Here is a 20,171-nt window from a genome sequence, read left to right as displayed (position 1 = left end):
TGCTCTTCCGATCCTTTCCAATCTACCAAGATGTCTGTCTCCTGTAGTGTTACGGGAGGTACAGGGTATGAGACTGATCTGTCTTGAGGCCATCAAACTCCAGAAGTGCCTTTTTGAAGTAAATCTATTCTCATTCACTTTTGGGGGGGGGGTGTTTTGCTTCCAATAACAGAGTCCTGAGACAGACTTTTATTTTGTAGTTAAACTTAAATAATTTTACATCAGTATCAAAGGTGCTACAAGGTAATAAAATGAGTATCATAAGTGGGTGCCAAGATGGTGATGGCCCACGGTCTGGAGATGCTTTTTGGATCATGTAGGTCTGTCTTTTTAAAAAGTGCATAGAATTTGAAGAGGTGAACAGGAAACATTTCATGGACCAAAGGTACAGAGGTAAGACAGTGTAAGATATGCTTGGCTTGGTTAGAACAGAAACTGTAATTGCAGGGGGAGCATACATGATAAGTTTAGGAAAAAACCTTTCATTATAGATCTTCACATGTGTTTTTATGCATAAATCTATACCTATTACTCTAATATCCTACCCATGTATGCTGCAAACCTAAAATCCTTAGTTAGACATTATCACAGACATTGGCTGAGTAGATCTTGTTTCTTTCGGCCCTCATCTATGGGAAGGCAACGTGACGTAGAAGAAAGAACACTGGGCCAGGAGTTAGGAGGCTCGGGTATTGCTCTTGGTTCCACCCCCATTCAGCAGTGTGACTTAGACAAAACATATAATTTTAGGGGGCCTTACCTCCTCATTTACAAAAACAGACCACTTTTGGAAAGTCCTTTGGAACTATTAATCAAGAGCCTTGAAGATGCCCATTCACTTTCATTTAATAATTCATATCCTGGAATTGTCTCCTAAGGAAAGACCTTAAATACAGAAGCAGCTTTATGGTTAAAGAGGTGCATTGTTGTGTTTGTACAATTTAGTGAAACTAGAAGCTGCCTAAATGTCTGATAATTGGGATTGGATAAATGATGGTTCATCTCCTTGACTAATTGCACTATTTACTAAGAGTACCAGCATTGGTCATATAAGAATGAAACCAAAAAGGCATCTATTAAAAACAAAACTGTAGTGGGAAAAATCATACTTCCCAATGTAGGCGACATTGTTAATGTCATCCAGGGTCCTTCATGATGTGGCCACGGTCACTCACACTAGCTACCCCTATGCCACCATTTGCCATATAAGGTGACCTTAGGACATTTTCCCAACAAACACCGTGTATGCTTTTGTATGTCCTGTTCATTCCTTCTGAAATGCCCTTTCCTCCCTTGGCCAGCATGTGAATACTTAACTCTCCTTCCAAGCCAGCTTTAGATTTCCCTGACTTCCTAGAAAAAGTAAATTGCGCCATCATCTCTGTTTCTGTACATTTTGTAAGAAGACTCTTCCGTGTCTGTTTTTGTCTCTACACATAGACTGGATGCCCCTTGAGGGTCAGAACTGTGTGTGTGTGTGTGTGTGTGTGTTTTGAGATTTTATTAATTTATTTGTCAGAGAGAGAGAGCACAAGCAGGGGGAGCGACAGAGGGAGAAACAGGCTCCCTGCTCAGCAAGGAACCCAATATGGGACTTGATTCCAGTACCCTGGGATCATTACCTGAGCCGAAGGCAGACACTGAACCAGCTGAGCCACTGGTCAGAACTGTGTTATCAAATCCCCACTGCTTAGCAAAGGGCGTGGCATTTAATGGGTACTCATACAAGTTGGTTGAATTGTTTTTCACTTTTTGTTTTTACTTTTTGCTTTTCCATATTTTACGCATATTTTATAATGACCATTCACAATCCTTATAATGGAGGACAAATAACAGTAATTCATTTACCCATTTATTTTTAAGGAGGTCATTGGCTTAACTCAAAGGTTCTCAAACCTGGCAGTGCACCACAGATACCTGGAAAGCTTATTAAAATGCAGATTCCCGGGGCACCTGGGTGGCTCAGTGGTTAAGCCTCTGCCTTTGGCTCAGGTCATGATCTCAGGGTCCTGGGATCAAGCCCCGCATCGGGCTCTCTACTCAGCGGAGAACCTGCTTCCCCCTCTCTCTCTCTGTCCGCCTCTCTGACTACTTGTGATCTCTGTAAAATAAATAAATAAAATCTTTAAAAAAAAATTAAAAAAAAATGCAGATTCCCATGTCCCTGAACAGGTGTCCTAAATCCCAAAATCCAGGGTGAAGACCTGGAATCAGCATTGGTTTGTTTGTTTGTTTGTTTGTTTAGAGGTTTATTTATTTATTAGAGAGAGAGAGAGAGAGCATAGTGGGGAGGGGCAGAGGGAGAGAGAGTGAGAGAGAGAATCCCAAGCAGACTCCCAGCTGAGCATGGAGCCCGATATGGGACAGGATCTCATGATCGGAGCTGAAATCAAGAGTCAGATGCTTAACTGACTGAGCCCCGGGAGGTGCCCCGGGAATCAGTTGTGCTCACAAGCCACTTTGGTACTGTGATGCTTAGCCATGTGTGTGAAGCCTTGACCTAACTGCCACTAAGGTGCTTTCAGCCTCAACTCCATCTGGCTCTCAGAGTCCTCTGGCCCTCACCCCTGCTGCCATCAGAGGCTTCAGCATGAGGGCACTGCAGAGCAGTGGGCCAGACAGTGGAGAATAATGGCCATCGCTTCATTATCGAGCACCTATTCTTTGCCAACGACTGCTCTACATACAGCATTTCTTAGCTGTCTAATACCTCGAGGTCAGTTGTTGTATCCCTGTTTTACAGATGAGGAGACTGAGGCAAAGAAAAGTTAAGTGTCTGGTTCAAGGTGAAGTAACAACGCAGGAGCTCATAGCTGAATGGAGTTCTAGCAGCCGTAAGCCCAGGAACTGGGACCTCTGCTTCCACCCCTTCTCTCCCTGCCCGCCTCCCCAAAACCCCCACCGCGGGGCTGGTGCAGCCCTGCTGTGTGCAGCCATGCCGACCAGGGCGGGGTGGGCACTGGAGCCCCGGCCCCCGCGCAGATGTGTGGGATTAGCCTGCATTGTGGGCAGCCGTGTGCCACAGAGGCGGAGGCTCGGGCTCACCAACTGTGCTCTGCCGCCTACCCACCTGCTTCCAGGGTGCAGTGAAGCAGTGGAATTCAATTTGCGGCAGTGACCTAAGAGGGTCTATTTTTAGTAAGAAAGTAGGTCAGGGGCTGCAGCGGTGCTGCCTGAGCAATGAGCAGCCTCCCCTCTCACCGGGAGGCTTCTTCACTTCTCGAGCGGCCAGTGTGGAGGTGAGGAAGGCACATCTGACGTCCTCACTTGACTGTGGTGGCAGTCGTCACTGTGGAGCCACTGGGGGGCGGGGGGCGGAGAGGTACACATACATCTCTGAACACGCTCGTCTAGGATAACCTAGGGTCCCAGCCCCAGTCTTCCTCTGGAGAGTAGAATCCCTTTGGAAAACATCTCGAACATGGTAGGAGGCTTATGAATTGCCCGCCTGCTATGTGCCAGCTGCTATTCTGGGTTGGATATGCATTATCTCATGTAGTCCTTGCAAATACCCTGCAAAGTAGGTATGATTATCCCAGTTTGTAGATGCGGAAACTGAGTCACAGCAAAATTAAGAGACTTACCCAAGGTCACAGAGCTCATAAGCAGGAGAGCCAGATTTTGAATCCTGTTTGTGACTTCAGAGCTGATGATAGATGACCAGGCCATCAAACCATGCTTGGGGTGATTTTTTTAATTCCCACTCTACCCCTGCCCCATATTGTTCGGTACTTCAGACAAAATAGTACAGAGATGCCTTCCTCCAGCTGGACTTAGCTGACTCAGACATCCTTTTCCCTCCAGGACACAGACCTGTTCCCTAGAAAGGAGTATGTACATCCTTGCATACTGCTGCCCAATCACTGAGGGCATTCGTTGCCAAAAACAAACCAACCACCTGATTTCCCCGGGCCTGGAGTATCTCGGAATCCTCTGCCACACTTGCTCTGCCACAGATCTGTGGCAAATTGTGGGGCGCTCATTGGCGATGCACAGGCAGACCCGAGCTTGTTAACAGAATTTAGTAATTGACATATCGTGATTCATTATGCACAGCACGGAGGACTCTAGCAGAAGCCCTCTTTGTGGCCAACCGCCACTGGCACCACCAGCCTTGAGAATTTGTTCCTGGCTCTCTTAGGGCTCTCCAGCTGGAGAGCACCATACCTTCAAGGGCCAGAAGCAGCCTGAGGCTTCTGTCTTATCCCGCTCCCTCCCTCCAGGCAAGGAGTGAGCATATTTCCCCTGCCCCCAGGCCATGTGACTTTGGAGGGAGGTTATTTGTTCATTCATTCATTCATTCATTCATTCGTTCATTTATTCATTCATTCAGCAAACATTTGGAAAATGCACCAGGCATGCAGTGGGGAATGAGACAGGTAGTCCCAACCTTCAGAGAATTTATAGTTCCTCTCTGGGCCTCAATTTTCTTATCATCAAATGGGTAGGAAAGAAAAAAACTGGATCGGTCACTCTTTTCTATCTCTAAGATTGCAGAATCTGTAGTTCTGGGTTATAAACATTTATTATTGAGTCATACTGTCAATCTTAGTCATTTGCATCCAATGCCAAAAAAGAAAAAAATAGAATTTCAGAATCTGGATGGGAACCATGGACACAAGCTAATTCAATTTCCTCACTTGCAGATGAGAAAAATGAGGCTAAAAGAAGGCTGTGACTTGCCTGGCATATCAGTGACAGAGCCCGGGTGGGGAGGCCAGTGAGCGGAGCCCTTGTCTCCTCCAGTCCTCCTGAGGCCCCTTCCCACCCAGCACTGCTGTTGCCCCCCTCCTTGGAAGCCTTTCTGCATTTAGCTTCTCCAATGCTGAGCTCTGCTGAGTCTCTCCTACCTACCTCTCTAACCACCGCTTCTGGCCTCCCTTACCAGCCTCAGAGCCTGGGGCTTGTGAGCGAAAGCGGAAGGAGTAGTTTCTGGTAGCTGGGCCTCTCGCTTCGGCAGCACATACACTAACATTGGGATGATACAGAGAAGGTCAGCAGAGCCCTTGCCCAAGGATGACATGCATATTGGCAAATGGGATTGAAATCTGGTGAGACTACCCAAAAGCAGGTTGTGAGGAAATTGAGGCAGAGCCTGCTGAGTTTGCTGTCAGAGTGCTCTGGCAAGCAGTCTAGGCAAGCCTCTGTGGAACTGAAAAAGAAGGAAACCCAGCAGCAGTGGCTGGTGAGCAGCAGCTCAGTGAGCTCACACCTGCAGAAAGACCTGCTTCCCTGCAAGCCTCAGAACCTCTGTACCTCTGACCTTTGCCTGTCACCTATGTGTTTCCAGTGGAAGGAATCTAAGGCTGGAAGGACAAGGGTCACTCTAATATTCTCGGGAGGCAAGGGGATTGAGCTGTCTGTGGAGAAGTCAGGAGCAGGCGGCTCAGCACTTTTTCAGTGACCAGAATGTCCCCTCCTGGGTGGAGAAAGGTGCTGTAGGTGTAGCAAGGCTTTAGCCAACCCAAAGTCCTTGTTTGTCTGTTGCCTTCCCTTCATTGCAGTCTGGGAACCCGTACCTTGAAGTGCTGTCCTTAATTAATTAATAAAGTTTATTGCCCTATAGTGCTCCCCTAGGATGGAGGTGGTCAGAGGTAGGGGAGGGCAGAGAAAACTGTTTTTGATTATGAAAACCTCTACCCATTCTCTATGTCTATTTTAGTCTTCTACATTGATCTGTGTTATTTTCCACACTGTGCTTTTATAAAAACTATTTTTCCAGAAGGCACATAAAGTTCTCCTGAAAGAACTACCAAGTACATGTGCGTAAAATACGTCCTCTGTACATTTATCAATGCATGCGTAATGCTTACAAGTAAATCATTCGGAATTCAAGTCATTTGGCTGGGAGCTGGAGACCTGAGTCTGAAGCATGGACTCTCATGTGTCCTTGGGTTAGTCGTGTTCCCTTTTTGCCCATCTGCTCTCATACCTGCCAAGCAAAAGGGATGGATCCGTGGTTTATTCACCTGGACTGGTAGCCAGATCTGCCAAACCACTTAGGATAATGGTGAAATGTACCGATTCCTGGACCCACTTGCACATTTGTAGAACTGGGAATTGAATACTTAGAAATTTTTAGTTCTGATAATCTTCTAGGTGATTCCAGGTGATGCAGCCAGGTTTTGAGTAGCTGTCTTCCAAGAACCCCATCTGGTTCTGATGTTTTTGAATCCTCTGCCTTCTCTCTCTTGCTCAGTTTCCTGATATTGTCTTAGCCTTTTTCTCCCCAGAGAGCCGCCCTCACTATATTGTGACCCTCTCAGGAGCAGGGGCCATATCTCGCCTCCTCTGTGTCGCTGGCATCCCACACATGTTGGGCACAGAGGAGGTGCTTAGTAAGCTGGAGGAGGGAACAAATGGGCTTCACTACCACTCTGTACATCCAAGTAATTTCCAGAATTCTTCCTGTGCACTCAGTCGTTCTAAGTCTTTTGATGGTAAATAGAAATACAGATTTCAGAATCTAACAAAACCGGATTTTAATTTCTTTCACCTCTTACTATGTAGTGATTTGCCCCCAGGTCATTTAATTTCTTTAAAATGCAGTTTCCTTCATTATAAAATGAGAATAAAGGCTCTTATTGTTCACCACATTTGTGAGGATTAACTTACCACATCAGAATATGCACGTAAAAGTTCTCGACATATAGTAGGAGCTCATTTCCTTTGGCTGCTTTCTTCCTTTCTGTGGCTGCAGGTGAATGACAGGAAAAGGAGGGACTCAGAAGAGTGGACCATCCCCAAGCAGGCCAAGAGAATGACTTGTGGTCCTTTGTCGCCTCCTGGCTTGCTGGGACCCTGAGGCTCTGACTGAGACCCAGGCACCTTGGTGGATCCCCATTTGCTTGGTCCTGGGCACGTCAGAATTCAGACTCAGAATCACACGCTAGACGCAGCATGGTCTCTCTCTTACCCCGCTGCAGGAACACAGAAAAAGAAGTAGTGAAAGAAATGCAAGGAACTATTGTAGGTTTGGATTCCCCGTGCAGGCCCAATGTCTGGGCTTACCGTGAAAAAGCCGAGTTCATTCAGAATGGCTAGTTCCCGGGGCCAAAGATCTTAGGGTTGGTTTTGTTAGCACATCAGCTCCTGTCTCCACATACTCGGTGTTGGAACTGCCACAGCGTGCTGCTTTTCATAAAAGTCTCTTTTTCAAACCAAGTCCAACTGTTACAGCCCCAGAAAGGCAATCAGATTAGCTCTCTCCTGGGGAAAATGGTAAACGATCCCCCCACAATGCCTCCAGCACCACAGTAATCATAACAGCCACCCCTTACCCAGGGCCTACTGTGCTGGAATTTTCACGACATCACCATGAGTAGGTATGATTAGCTCCATTTTGCTGGGCAGCAGGTGGTAATTAAGACTATAGACTTTAGAGTCACACTGGGGTGCAAATCCTGGCCCCACCGTGTTTTAGCCAGCCCCCTCTGAGTCTCAGTTTCTTCATCGCCAAAATAGGATTAATCATGTATGCCCCATGGTATGAGGAGGACTGTGTGAATACCACATGCACGGCACTACGGAACTAGTTGTGCCAGTCGTATAAAATTACAAACTAGGTTAAATGCTAGGAGAGAATGGGACAAGCTGCCATGAGAGCATATAACAGGGATCCTGACTTACTTGCTGAGGAAGTGACATCTGAGCAGAGATCTGAAGGGTCATTAGTGGTTCATTAGAAGGGAGTAGGTGCGGTTGGGAAGGAAGCTTTCTAGGCCTATGTATCCATATGGCCCCAAAGGTGAGAGGCAGCTTTGTGCTTTTAGGGACCTGAGAGGCTCAGTATGACTTGAGTGTGGAGAGCGAGGAAGAGCAGAAAAGACTGGAAAGGGAAATCAGGGCCTTGTAAAGGATTTTTTTTTCTTTATTCTAAGAGCATGAGGACCATTGAAGGCTCTGGAGCAAAATACGTGTGTGTTGCACATGTGGAGAGTGATATGACCCATTTGGTATTTACAGGAGATCTTTTTGACAGTGGTCTTGAGAATGGGTTGGAGGGTGCAAGAGTGGTCGTGGGGAAACTAGTTCAGAGGAGGTTTTGCATTTGTCCCAGTGAGAAATAATGTTGGGCAGAGAGGGACTAGTGATGGCAGAGACGAGGAGAATGAGGGGGCTTGAGATATTTAGGAAGTAGAACTCAGGCCTTGATGGTGTCTTAGATATATATAGCTATGGGCAAAGAGTTTAAAGAACAACTGATCAAACTCAACACTCAAAAAACAAAAAATCCAGTCAAGAAATGGGCAGCAGACATGAATAGACGTTTCTCTACAGAAAAGATGTACAAATGGCCAACAGACACATGAAAAAATGCTCCACATCACTCAGCATCAGGGAAATACAAATCAAAACCACAGTGAGATACCACCTCACACCTGTCAGAATGGCTAAAATTAAGTCAGGAAACGACAGATGTTGGCGAGGATACAGAGAAAGGGGAACCCTCCTACAGTGTTGGTGGGAATGCAAGCTGGTGCAGCCACTCTGGGAAACAGGATGGAGGGTCCTCAAAAAGTCAAAAGTAAAACTACCCTATGACCTAGCAATTGCACTACTAGGTATTTATCCAAAGGACACAAAAATAATGATTCGAAGGGGCGCATGCACCCCATGGTTCATAGCAGCAATGTCCACAATAGCCAAACTATGGAAAGAGCCCAGATGTCCATCAACAGATGAATGGATGAAGAAGATGTGATATAGATACAGAGTGGAATTTTACTCAGCCATCAGAAACAATAAAGTCTTGCCATTTACAACAGTGTGGATGGAACTAAAGAGTATTATGCTAAGCAAAGTAAGTCAGAGAAAGACAAATACCATATGCTTTCACTCATATAGGGAATTTAAGAAACAAAAAGATGAACATAGGAGAAGGGAAGGAAAAATAACATGATAAAACTGAGAGGAAGACAAACCATAAAAGACTAACTATAGGGAACAAACTAAGGGTTGCTGGAAGGGAGGTGGGAGGGGGATGGGTGATGGGTGCTAAGGAAGGCCTGTGATATAATGAACACTGGGGGTTATATGCAATTAATGAATCACTAAATTCTATTCCTGAAACTAATAGTACACTAAATGTTAACTAAATTGAATTTAAATTAAAAAAACAACAACAACAAAAAACCAACCACCAGGTTTCTTGCCATTCTAAACTTAAAAAAACAAAAAAAAGTAGAAGAAAACCTGATTTGGGTAGAAATATCTTGATTTGAGAATCCGAATACACTGTCTTTGGGTGCTTTTCAACATCCAAGCATAGAAGTCCCATGCTCGGGGGCATCTGTGGGAGGGCACAAGGGCCTTGAAATACCTTTGGGCAGTCTGACCCAGATCAAGCCTCTGTGGGGGTCAGGCTTGTTTTACTCCAGTTGGTCTGAGGACTCCTGTTTTGCTTCCCCTCGTGGTTCTGTTTCCTTAACCAGAACATCCTGAAAAGAGACATAGGAGAGAATTGAGCCTATGAAGTCTGACCCATGGTGGGTCCTTGTGGTTCTGTTTCCTTACCAGAATATCCTGAAAAGGGACACATGAGAGATTTCAGCCTATGAAGTCTGACCCATGAACAGTCTGGGGGAGAGTCTGTTTCTTCAGGGGAAACAGCTAAAATATTGATGCATGTCGTTTGAGGTGCCTTTTCCCCCAAATCTTTGTGTGAGATATTTGTGTTTGATGTGTGTTCTTTTCTTCATTTCTTTATTCATTTATTATTAAAATATTTGCTCTTAATATATATCTACAATGTGGCAGGCACAATGCCGAGTCAGAAAGGACCCCTGGTTCTTTGGGAAGTGACATCCCCAGAACCCGTTTGGCATTGCTCTTCTTGTGATCATAAAGATGCCAGCAGGATGCTGCCCTTTCTCTGAATACTCCCTCCCCAGGATGTGGAGCTGCTGACTTTTATCGACGGGGCATGTCCTTGAGTTCTGAGAGTTGGTTTGTCGGGGGCTCCCTCTGCAGCTGCGACTCCCAGGTCCATGTCCAGGCCTCCTGTCTTTTGCAGAGTCTCCCTAGACAGTAACTACATCAATGCCAGTTTTTTACTTTGAATGGGGCTCAGCTGGGCAGTCTGAGCCCCACCGCCCACCCCTCGTCGGTGCCACGTGCGCTGGTTTATTGTCTGAGAGCATCTCTTTGTGTCCCTGTGAGGGTAGAGAAGTGGCAGAGCAGGCTTTGTGTCCTCCCGTGGAATGGTCGAGGACCATCAGATGGTCGAGGACCAGCAAGCAGGATTGGGTGTTGGGGGAGGGGAGCAGTGGAGTGACACAACCAGCCTTCACGCAGTGTGATAGGATTATGAATACCCAGGGGGAATAATACATGCTCTAAGAACAGGTTTGCCTGGCGAAAATCTAAACTTACGAGCTACAGGAGTGATTACCATCATGAAAGGGAGCATAGGTGTCCTTTTAAATCCCCTAGTATATTTAACGTGCAGTGAGGGAGGGGGAAAAAGGATGCCAAGTCAGGTACTGGAGGAAAGCTGACCTTTGTGTCAGTGGGACAAAGAACCTCTTAGAACAGGAGCAGATGGTGAGCCCCTGTTAGCAGAGATGTCCCTGCAGAGGGCTGCTGACCATGTGTCTGGTGGGACAGAGAGACTGCTTCCTTAGGTGGGATGGTGCGCTGAGAATTGCATCTCTTAAGATTCTCTGATTCCTGGCTTTGCCTTTCACCTTGACAAGTTAAGTCTGTCGAGGACTTGAAGGGTGCTTGAAGTCGGAAGCATCTCGGCTGAATCCCAGTTCCACCTCTTCAAACTGTGTGATTTGGGTGAGTTGCTCTCTGCACCTCCTTCTCCCTGTCTGCCAAGCCAGGGTCATGATACCCTACAGAGCTGTGTATTTACTGGGGTCCCATGAGTTAAGCTTCTCAGCCAGCACCCCAGGATGTAAGAACAGGTGAAGCCTGCGGTACCTCCGATCAGCTGTCACCTCTGCAGGGTGCATACATGGCCCAGGTCTGCGCGCTCCGCTCAGAGCGTTTATTGATCCCAGAGCACAGATGTGGGGCGCAGGTCGGCTCCCTGGCAGCCTGGAGTGGGCAGGGACACACTGTCCCGCTTCTGCCTGAGGAGATGCTTGCTCCTTGAAGCAGCCCACCCGGCTTAAGTTTCCCCAAAGAACTCACTCAGTCTTCATCACAGAAAGTCCTCTCGGGCGCCCAAGGTGACACACTGCTTGCATTCAGCCCCCTGGAGAGTTCTGGCTGTGTCCCTTTTTCACGCCAGCTCTCTCCTAAAGCTGATTTTATGAGGAGTGATTTTCCTAATGTATTGGCTAAAATCCTGTAGCATGTTTCTGAGGGTGTCTTAGCAAGTTCACACTGTTTTTATTTTCCAACAGTAACAAGCTATAGACTAGCCTTTGAATGGAGCTGGCACAGTTACTGTCAGCTCAAGGCCATTTGCTGCCTGCAAATCCATGGCACCCCAGGCAGGGCTCTGGCTTCATGTGTCACCATGTAACACACTTGAATCATGGCAACCTGAAGACACTTGTCCCCATTTGGGGTACTTATCACAGATATACTGGTTCCCAACTGCACACACAAGGCATAGTTACGTTCCCTGGTCCTTTACTCCTCTGGCCTCCTTCTAGGCCCTATAGGTGGAGTTCTTGGCCCCTTTATTCTGATGAAGGGAGCATGGCTCTTGTGAGGGGCAATAGTTTATCTGAGGTCACACGGCTGATTATTGACAGAGCTGTGTTTCAGTTCCTGGTCTTCTGCGGGGCAGCCTGACCGTGAAAACCCCATCCAGCATTCCCAGCTCACTTTGGATGTTTGTGAGCCGTGTGACTTTGCACAAGCTAATGGTTGATATTACAAGCAGTTATTAATATTAATAGTAACAGTGAAATTTACAAAACAGCTGGCACGATGTTGGTACTCCCCCACCACGTCTCCCTGCTTTCTCACATTAGACCTGGGAGATGGGTTCTATTATGACCCATTTTATGGAGAAGCATCCTGAGTTTCAGAGACCTAAAGTAACGTGTCTGTACCTCAGTTTCTCTATAAAATGAGAATATTGCTCCCTCCCTGGGAGGGTGATTATGAGGACTGGAGGAGGGAGGTCATGTGGGAGCACTGCCTAGCACAGAAACGCAGTGGGCGGGGGGTGCTGGGTCAGTGCTCCTTTGCCTTCTCTAGTTCCCCATCTGTGTCCTAATCCAGTGGTCCTTCCACTGCATCCCATTTAATACATTTAGAAACTGAAGTCATGCTGAAATCCTCTCCCTAGCTTTCTTCATCATATCCGCCGCCCCCTCAGAGGCCACTTGCAGCCTCTGATCTGAGTTCCCTGTTAGATACCACCTGTTTAGTCTTCTGCCAGTTCAGGAAACACCATCCTTCCCTGGCATGCTGCACCATACCCCTGACATTTGCTCCAGGGCTGTGTTCTGGAACGCTAAAGCCTATTCTGTCCTCTCCAGCTGCAGGGCTCTCCCCTTACCTGACTTTCTCTAAGGCAGACACAGGTTGTTTTCCTTATTTTGGCATGCTGCCTGGATCTTTCAGGTTGTTGTGTTGGGTTTTACGAGGGGCCACACATGGAAGTGACCTAGAATCCAGGTCTCCTGACTCCCAGCATCATGTTCTCCAGCTTATCATAATTTCATGTTTAAAAGGAGTGTGCAGTAGGTCAGGGGATAAAATCAGAGCCCTGTCTTTGGAGATCTTCAGAAATGTATTCATTTGGCTTTCAGTAAAAATTTATTTATGCAGTACTATTTTTTTTAAAGATTTTACTTATTTATTTATTTGAGAGAACGTGCGAGTGGGGGGAAGAGAGAGGGAGAGGGACAAGCAGACTCCATGCTGAGCGCAGAGCCCAACGTGGTACTTGATCTCATGACCTTGAGATTGTGGCCTGAGCCAACATCAAGAGTCCTAACTGACTGATCCACACCAGCCCCCAACCCCTCAGCACCTACTTCAGCCAGACCTCGTGTTAGTAGCTATGGCAGTAAAGGAGAAGAATCTGTCTTTCACGGAACTCATATTTAGTGTGAGAGGTCAGTGATGGAAAAATAAGTAAGTCAGTAAGATGGTTTTAGATTTTAAGTCCCATAAAAATTTGTAGTCCCACTGGAAGATATTTGGTGCATTTTGGATAGAATTGTCTAGGAAGGACTTTTTGAGGAGGCAACATCTTGAGCTGAGATTTCAAATGAAAAGCAGAACAAGAGCATTCCAGGCTGAGAGAGCCGAGAAAAAAGACCCGTGATAGAAAGGGCTTGGCCCTTAGAGGAGTAAAATGGAGATCAGGATGGCTGGGACACAGTGTGCCAGAGGGAGGAGCCATAAGATAAGAGAGTGTGAGCTGGATTGTGTTGGGCCTTGGAGGCCACAGAAGAGTTTGGATTTTTTTTTTTCTTTTCTTTTCTTGAATTAGTGGGAAGCTGCTGAAGGGCTTTAAGCCAGGGAGTGGTGTGATCTTAAAGAAGACTGAGGTGGCTAAGTGGAGAATGGATTGTAAAATGTCAACTGGGAAGCAGAGATGCCAGTTAAGAGGCTGTTAGAATAGCCCAGGAGAGTGACAATGGCCTGGACAGGGTTATGACAGTGGAGAGACTACCAGATACATTTGTGATTATGCTGAAGTTAGGGCAACAGGGTTTGATGAAGGATTAGATGAAGTAATCCGCTCTGCTGAGTCTACTCAGTACCCAGTTAGTGTGGATCAAAGTGATGCCTAGTTTCTGTTCCTAAGCTGGGGCAAGGGGAGGACATGTTGGCAGGTGACAGACCTCACTGCCAGGATGCACGCCTGTAAGCTTGGGAGACTGTAGGTAAGGGATGGTTCTTGCATCTCAGAAAGACATCTTGGAGAAGTGAAAAAGGGAGGCGTTTTCAAGTTCATTCATGAGTCCTGTAGCAAGTGCCGTATCTGTGGCTGGTGTTCTCCTTTTTGCAAACAAGATAGGGCTCTGCTCGTTAGGCCTCCTCTCTTGGGGGAGATAGAAATATAAATAGATAAATCTCGGCCCGTATATCAGCAAAAGGACAAACTAGGGGGTGTAGGAACATGAAGGAGAGGGTTGCCTTTTCATGCGGTAAGTATGAGAGGTCTTCACAAATAAACTAGGCATTAAAAGGGGTTAAGAAGACACCATGCTTTATTTATTTATTTTTAAACGGACTGATCATTTTTTTTTAAGATTTTATTTATTTATTTGACAGACAGAGATCACAAGCAGGCAGAGAGGCAGGCAGAGAGAGAGGAGGAAGCAGGCTCCCTGCAGAGCAGAGAGCCTGATGCAGGGCTCAATCCCAAGACCCTGGGATCATGACCTGAGCCAAAGGCAGAGGTTTTAACCCACTGAGCCACCCAGGTGCCCCAACACTTTATATTTCAATAAAAAAATTATAGTTAAAATAATACAACTAATGACCAGGAACAATTCAGTTTCTGAACATCAATATCTATTTGTTCTCTACTAAAAGAAGGGGTGGGGAGGTAAGAAGAGATAACGTTCCAGGAAAAAGGAATAGCATTTGCAGAGGCGCAGAATCCTGAAGGATTGGGGTGTACTCAAGAAATAGGAAACACCTCTGCGTGGCTGGGGTGTAGAGGGTGTGGGGCTGAGGCACAGGCTGGTGTGTAAGGTTGTTGACTGCACAGTGAACGGTCTTATGTGCCATGTTGACAGTGTTGGACTTAATCCTTTAGGCACCAGGGGACCAACGGAGATTTTAAAGCCAGGGTCTAGATGGTGGAAAGCAAATAGCTCCCCCGTAGACTGCCAATCAATCAAATCCCCTATTTCCTACTGTGTCTGGATGCAGCCTCAGAAGCGTTCTCAACACAGCATGCCAGGCAGTCACTTCCAGTCAGCCAGAACTGGCAGAGGATGAGGCCTATTCTCCATTCCCAAAACAAGATGAGTCCGTATGAGTTTAAAGGGGGAAATGTTTAGGACCCAAAACTACCTCATACAGTTGTCTCATCAGCCATGAGCTAAGTTGCCTCCATTGTGTAAGACGTGGTGGAGAACAGTGAAGGGAGAAGTAACAGTCTAGTCTAAAGGAATATATTTCTGAGTGTGGCCGTGGTTGTATGAATTCCAAGAGGGTGGTGCTGCGGCAGAAAGCGCTAGGCTTTTTAAGGAGTTCCAGTCTTCTAGCCCTGGAATAGATGCCCTTGACTTGTAGGGTAGTGCAGTGCTCTGGTAAATGCAAGGCTTTCTTGTCCTGCTGACATTGGTCCTTTCCTCACAAAGCTCTCTTAGAGAGGCCATGTTGCTCCTTTGAAGAAAGTAGAATATCCTGGGCCAAGAAACCAAGAAGTGACCATTAGTCTGAGAGCTCAGTCGTGGCTGTGATTGTCAATGCCAGTTCCATATCCCTCACACCTAACATAGGACCTGAGTAAACCAACAGGGCAAAGAAAACCAATGAACCAGCCACCAAACATGGTTCTAAGCACAGCTCTTGCACCTCCCTTCTCTCAGCCATGTAATGACTTGGTTGATCTCCACAGACCTTCACTGTGCTGTTCTAGGATTCTAGAATGATGCATACATAGAATGGTTCATAGCAAACCCAGTCATCACTCGTATTTTTTTTTAAAGATTTTATTTATTTATTTATTTCACAGACAGAGACCACGAGTAGGCAGAGAGGCAGGCAGAGAGAGGAAGAAGCAGGCTCCTCACTGAGCAGACAGCCCGATGCAGGGCTCGATCCCAGGACCCTGGGATTATGACCTGAGCCGAAGGCAGAGGCTTTAACCCACTGAGCCACCCAGGTGCCCCATATTTCTGATAGGCCTCAAATGTAATCAGAACAAAATATCAAAATTCAGCACTACTTTACAACATCTCAGATATGCCTTCTAAAAACAGAACCTGTGTCTGTCTCTTTGAGTTGTGAAGAAAATGTATTAGGTTATATTAGACAGCAAGATTGTCCCTTTTGTAGGAAAAAAATATGAATTAAATCTTGTCTTCCTGACTGGGGATTTTAATTGGGATTTGAGTCAATTTGATCTAAATTTGAGCATCCATCCAGAGAACATTTATTGACATCTGCTATGAGCAGGGTTTTGTGTTAGGCATGTGGGAGATAGGAGGATGAACAAGATACAAGATGAACGAGATCCTTCCAGGCAGGAACTGACGATCTAGACAGGGAGATGTAACATATACACAATTGACTGTGACCTCGGGTGGGCAGAGAATAAGCTGGGACAGGCTGGATCCACTAGGGGAGGTCAGAGGAAGAAATCCCTTCAAGTACACCATTTGCGCAAGCAAGAAGTTTTGTAACTTCTAAATTCTAACCCTGTAGGGCTTAGAATTCCTGGAGCCACCATGGCCATGAAGACGTGCTCTGTGGCTGCCTGGAGCTCCCAGTCAGCCGGCCACCACTGAACGGAGCACCTCAGCCTGAGCTGTTGTTGGCAGGGAAAAATCACCTCAGGCGCTCAGCCCTTGGCTTTTGTGAGCAATGGGCGCACCGCTTGGCCAAACTCAGTGGGCCCCTTTTTATGGCTACACCCTTGGAGTTGATTTCAAGAAAAATTTGCTGACTCTAACAAGAAATTATATTCTTTCTTTCGTAAGGCTGGAAACTGTTTGCCACTGAAACTCAGGATCTCACCACAATGAGAGCATCTGCTTTCTGACACTTAACACCCCCCCACCCTCTCCCACCCCTTCCCACCCCCTCCCAGTTACTCACCAAACCCTTCCCTGGGCAGGGCCCTGTGCTAAGTAGGGAGGAGACTCACACAGACCCCGCCCTCCAGCCAGGCCCAGGAAGGGCTATAGTGCCAGCTGTGAGAGAGGGCGGGATGAAGAACCAGCAGTCGAGGAGAAGAGTTTGCTTTGAGGCGGCGGCATGGAGGGGAAACCTAGAAGAGATCCATGTGATTTGGACCTTGAAAAATGTAGGGATTGTCCACATATCCACATCGAAATCGGTGTGGTAGGTTTTCCAGAATTATGACAAAAGCGTTGAGGAAGCAGAAAACTCTAGGCATATTTAAGAAACAGGAATACTTCACTTTGACTCTAACAAAGGGAACATGAAGGGGAATAATGCTTTTTAAAAAGCTGAGGCCTGAGTCCGTTCAGACTGCTACACCAAGATACCACAGACTGGTTTCCTTAAACAAACCTTTATTTCTTGTGGTTCTGGAGACTTGAAGTTCAGGATCAGGGTGCCAGCAGTCAGGTTCTTGGTTGAGAGCTCTCCTTCTGGTTCACAGATGGCCATCTTCCTGCGGTGTCCTCACATGGTGGAGAGCAGAGAGAGGAGCAAGCTTTCTTTTGTGTCTCTTCTTATAAGGACAGTAAGCCCATCACAAGGGCTCCACTCTCATGACTTAGTCACCTCCAACAGGCCCCACCTGCAAACAACTGTCACAGCAGGGATTAGAATTTCAACATACAAATTCTGCGGGGACACACACATTCAGTCCATGGTTGGGCCAGATCACAGAGGGCTTCCTTAAATGTTCCAGGATGAGGCAATTGTATATTTAATTCTACAGGCAATAAGATATCACTAATAGTTTTTAAGCAGGAATGTGTATAAAATCCTATGATTGAAAAGGATTTTTGAGATGAGCCAGTGCAGCCCTCTGCCTCACACATAAAGACCAAATCCCAAAAAGGGAAGTTAGTAACCCAAAGTCAGGCAGCTAGTTAACGACCCAGCTGGAGCTGGAGGTAGGGCCAGAACCAGATCTTCTGGATTCAGCTCCAGTGGTCTTTTCCGCTCCAAGAAGAGATCTGTGCTTGGGAGATTCACAGTCTTTCTGGTGACAGAAGATTGAAGGAAAAAGAAGGGTGACAGGGAAAGCCTGGGGCGGCTTTTATATAAAGTTCAGAAGAAAGGTAACACCTGAGGTCTTTAATCAGGGCCATGGTGGGTGTTGGGAAGGGGCTGATGGGCGAGACAAGGCAGAGGTCCAGTCAGCAGGGTGTGCATGTGGAAGGCAAACAAGAGGGAGACGTTTGCTTGCCTTTCTTCAGTTGCTGTTCTTTACTGGATTGTACCATTGGGTTCCTTTCAGTAAGCTACCTTGCAGTGAGGAAGAAAGGGTACAAATCCAAAATAAATGTATCCAACAATCAGTATTTCCTCAGTTGAGCCTTTTTGTAATTTTTTTTCCTCTTCTCTTTTCTTCTGTACTTCTTTCTTTCTTTCTTTCTTTCTTTCTTTCTTTCTTTCTTTCTTTCTTTCTTTCTTTCTTTTGTGGTCCCTGCTGCCTAGAGGGTCTGGTTCTTTTCCAGAACCTGGCCTTCTTGGTCTTAACGTCTTCAGAAATGTGATCCATCCCCCAGCTACCACTCTGGCTTCTTGGTTTGACACGTGGGCTATGGGAACTGCCATCATCATCTGAGTGTCTCTGGTTTTAGGTTTCCTGCCAGGCCCTTTGAAGATGCAATCTTGTATGACTAGCATCCTATCCCATGACTCTAGGTTTGGAACCAAAGCCCTGAAACAACCTTCAACAGACACTGAGCTCTAGAATATGCTGGGTACCTGGCCTGAAGAAGGCACTGGGGTGAGCTCTAGTCATCTGGGGCCCTGGCCCCTGAACTGTAGACCCCCTGTCCCAGAACCTGGGGAGAATTAAAATGCAGATTCCTGAGCTCTATCTTATACCTACTGAATCAGAATCTCCGGGGGCTGGAGGCCAGGACTCTTTTTTTTTTTTAGGACTCTATTTTTGACGAGTGCTCCAGGTGATTCTTATGAACCTAAAGTTTGAGACTCTGCCTTAGATCACCTTATTTTTTATCTGGGCATCAGTTTCCTTGTTTGAAAATGGGGAAATTATGTTTTCAATTATTATGAAAAGAGAAAAGCACTTTGGAAAAATGCTAAAAGCTTTATATAAGATAAACCTTGAGGCAGGGTCATTAGGCTTTCTCTTTAGTATCCTCCACCTCATGCATCCAGATCAGCATCATCCACTGGGTGCCTAATCCATGCCTAATTCATGTCCGTGCACTGTGCCAGGCTGAGACTGTGGAGATGAATACAAAGTGGTCCCTGACCTCAAAGGGTTGGATGTCAATATGGAAATGAGCATTCGATGACAGTTCAAGACCAGCTTGGGGTGGGGTGGGTGCGGTAGAGAAGTGGTCATTAGTACTTTGGGAACAAGAGCTGGAACCAGCTGTCAGGGAAAGTGTCGCCAAGTGAGTGTTACCAAGGAGGTGACCCTGGAGCTGTGTCTTGAAGACAAATGTGGATTGTTCCAGGAAGGAGAGCCTCTTTCACAGTCCTTTCCACTGGTTTCCTTCTTCCATTCCATCAAGTTCTCTCATCAGTTTGCTCCCCCTGCTCCCCTCTGCCCCCTCAAACCAATCTCAGGGACTCAGTGGTCTTGGCCACTTCCTCCTTCACCCTCCCAAAACCTGCCTTCAGTGTTAAGTCAAAGCTTTGGTTTAGTCATAAACACTGGGGTTTAAAACAGTGCCTTTTTGTATGTGGAGGAAATGCCATTTACATTGTTACCCCAGAAGTTCTTATCTGAAATGATTTTAAGTCCTGCTGGAGATGGTTTTTTTTTTTTTTTTGTAAATTTGCCTTTTACATCAGCCAGCTAATGTATTGTGCTTTGTTGGTTATTGATTGATTGATTGATTGAGGGAAGAAGATTGGTGACAAGTGGTTTTCCCCAACCCTTGTTGTTTTACTAGGTAAATAATCAGTATTTGGCTTACCTATAAAGAATCAAAGATTAACACATAGTCTAAGCTAAGCTGCAGAATGACCTTTGCATTATAAGGTAGAACAACAACACTAGCTCAGGAATCAGAAACTTAAACTGACATAGCCGTTCACCTAGTGCCCTGCCCATGTATGTCCTTTGTATTCAAACAGTGTTCCACAAACCATGGGCCTTGGCCAGCACTAATTAGAAATGCAGAACCTCAGGCCCTAGCTGAGATGTGCTGGGTCAGAATCTGTACTTTAGCAAGATTCCCTGGCAATTCATCTGCCCATTGAAGTTTAAGAGAGACTCTGAACTTAGTGATTTATCCCCATTGATTAAGACACTAAAGTCTGGAGAAACTGAGGAACTTACCCAAGATTACATTAAAGGTAGAGCCAGGATTCAAGCCCTGTCCTATCCAATTCCAAGTTTAGTGCTCTGTCTACTATATAGGTGAGCTTCTTTGTGCTGTATT

At 46.2% G+C, this 20,171-nt stretch overlaps 1 protein-coding gene and 1 non-coding gene across 10 annotated transcripts in view; both read left to right on the top strand.

Moving 5' to 3' along the window:
- SERGEF (secretion regulating guanine nucleotide exchange factor) overlaps positions 1–20,171 on the top strand; it is a 217,265-nt gene that overhangs the window by 157,821 nt on the left and 39,273 nt on the right. The window lies entirely within an intron of this gene.
- LOC116881464 lies at positions 4,949–5,052 on the top strand. The gene has a single exon (XR_004385415.1). It is a non-coding gene; the product is annotated as a U6 spliceosomal RNA (small nuclear RNA).

The sequence above is a fragment of the Lontra canadensis genome, unplaced genomic scaffold (genome assembly GCF_010015895.1).
Source record: "Lontra canadensis isolate GAN:19392208 unplaced genomic scaffold, GSC_riverotter_1.0 scaffold74, whole genome shotgun sequence".
Classification (NCBI taxonomy): Eukaryota; Metazoa; Chordata; class Mammalia; order Carnivora; family Mustelidae; genus Lontra; species Lontra canadensis.
The sequence above is the reverse complement of the archived record's forward strand: the minus strand, read 5'-3'. Positions and strand labels throughout refer to the sequence as shown.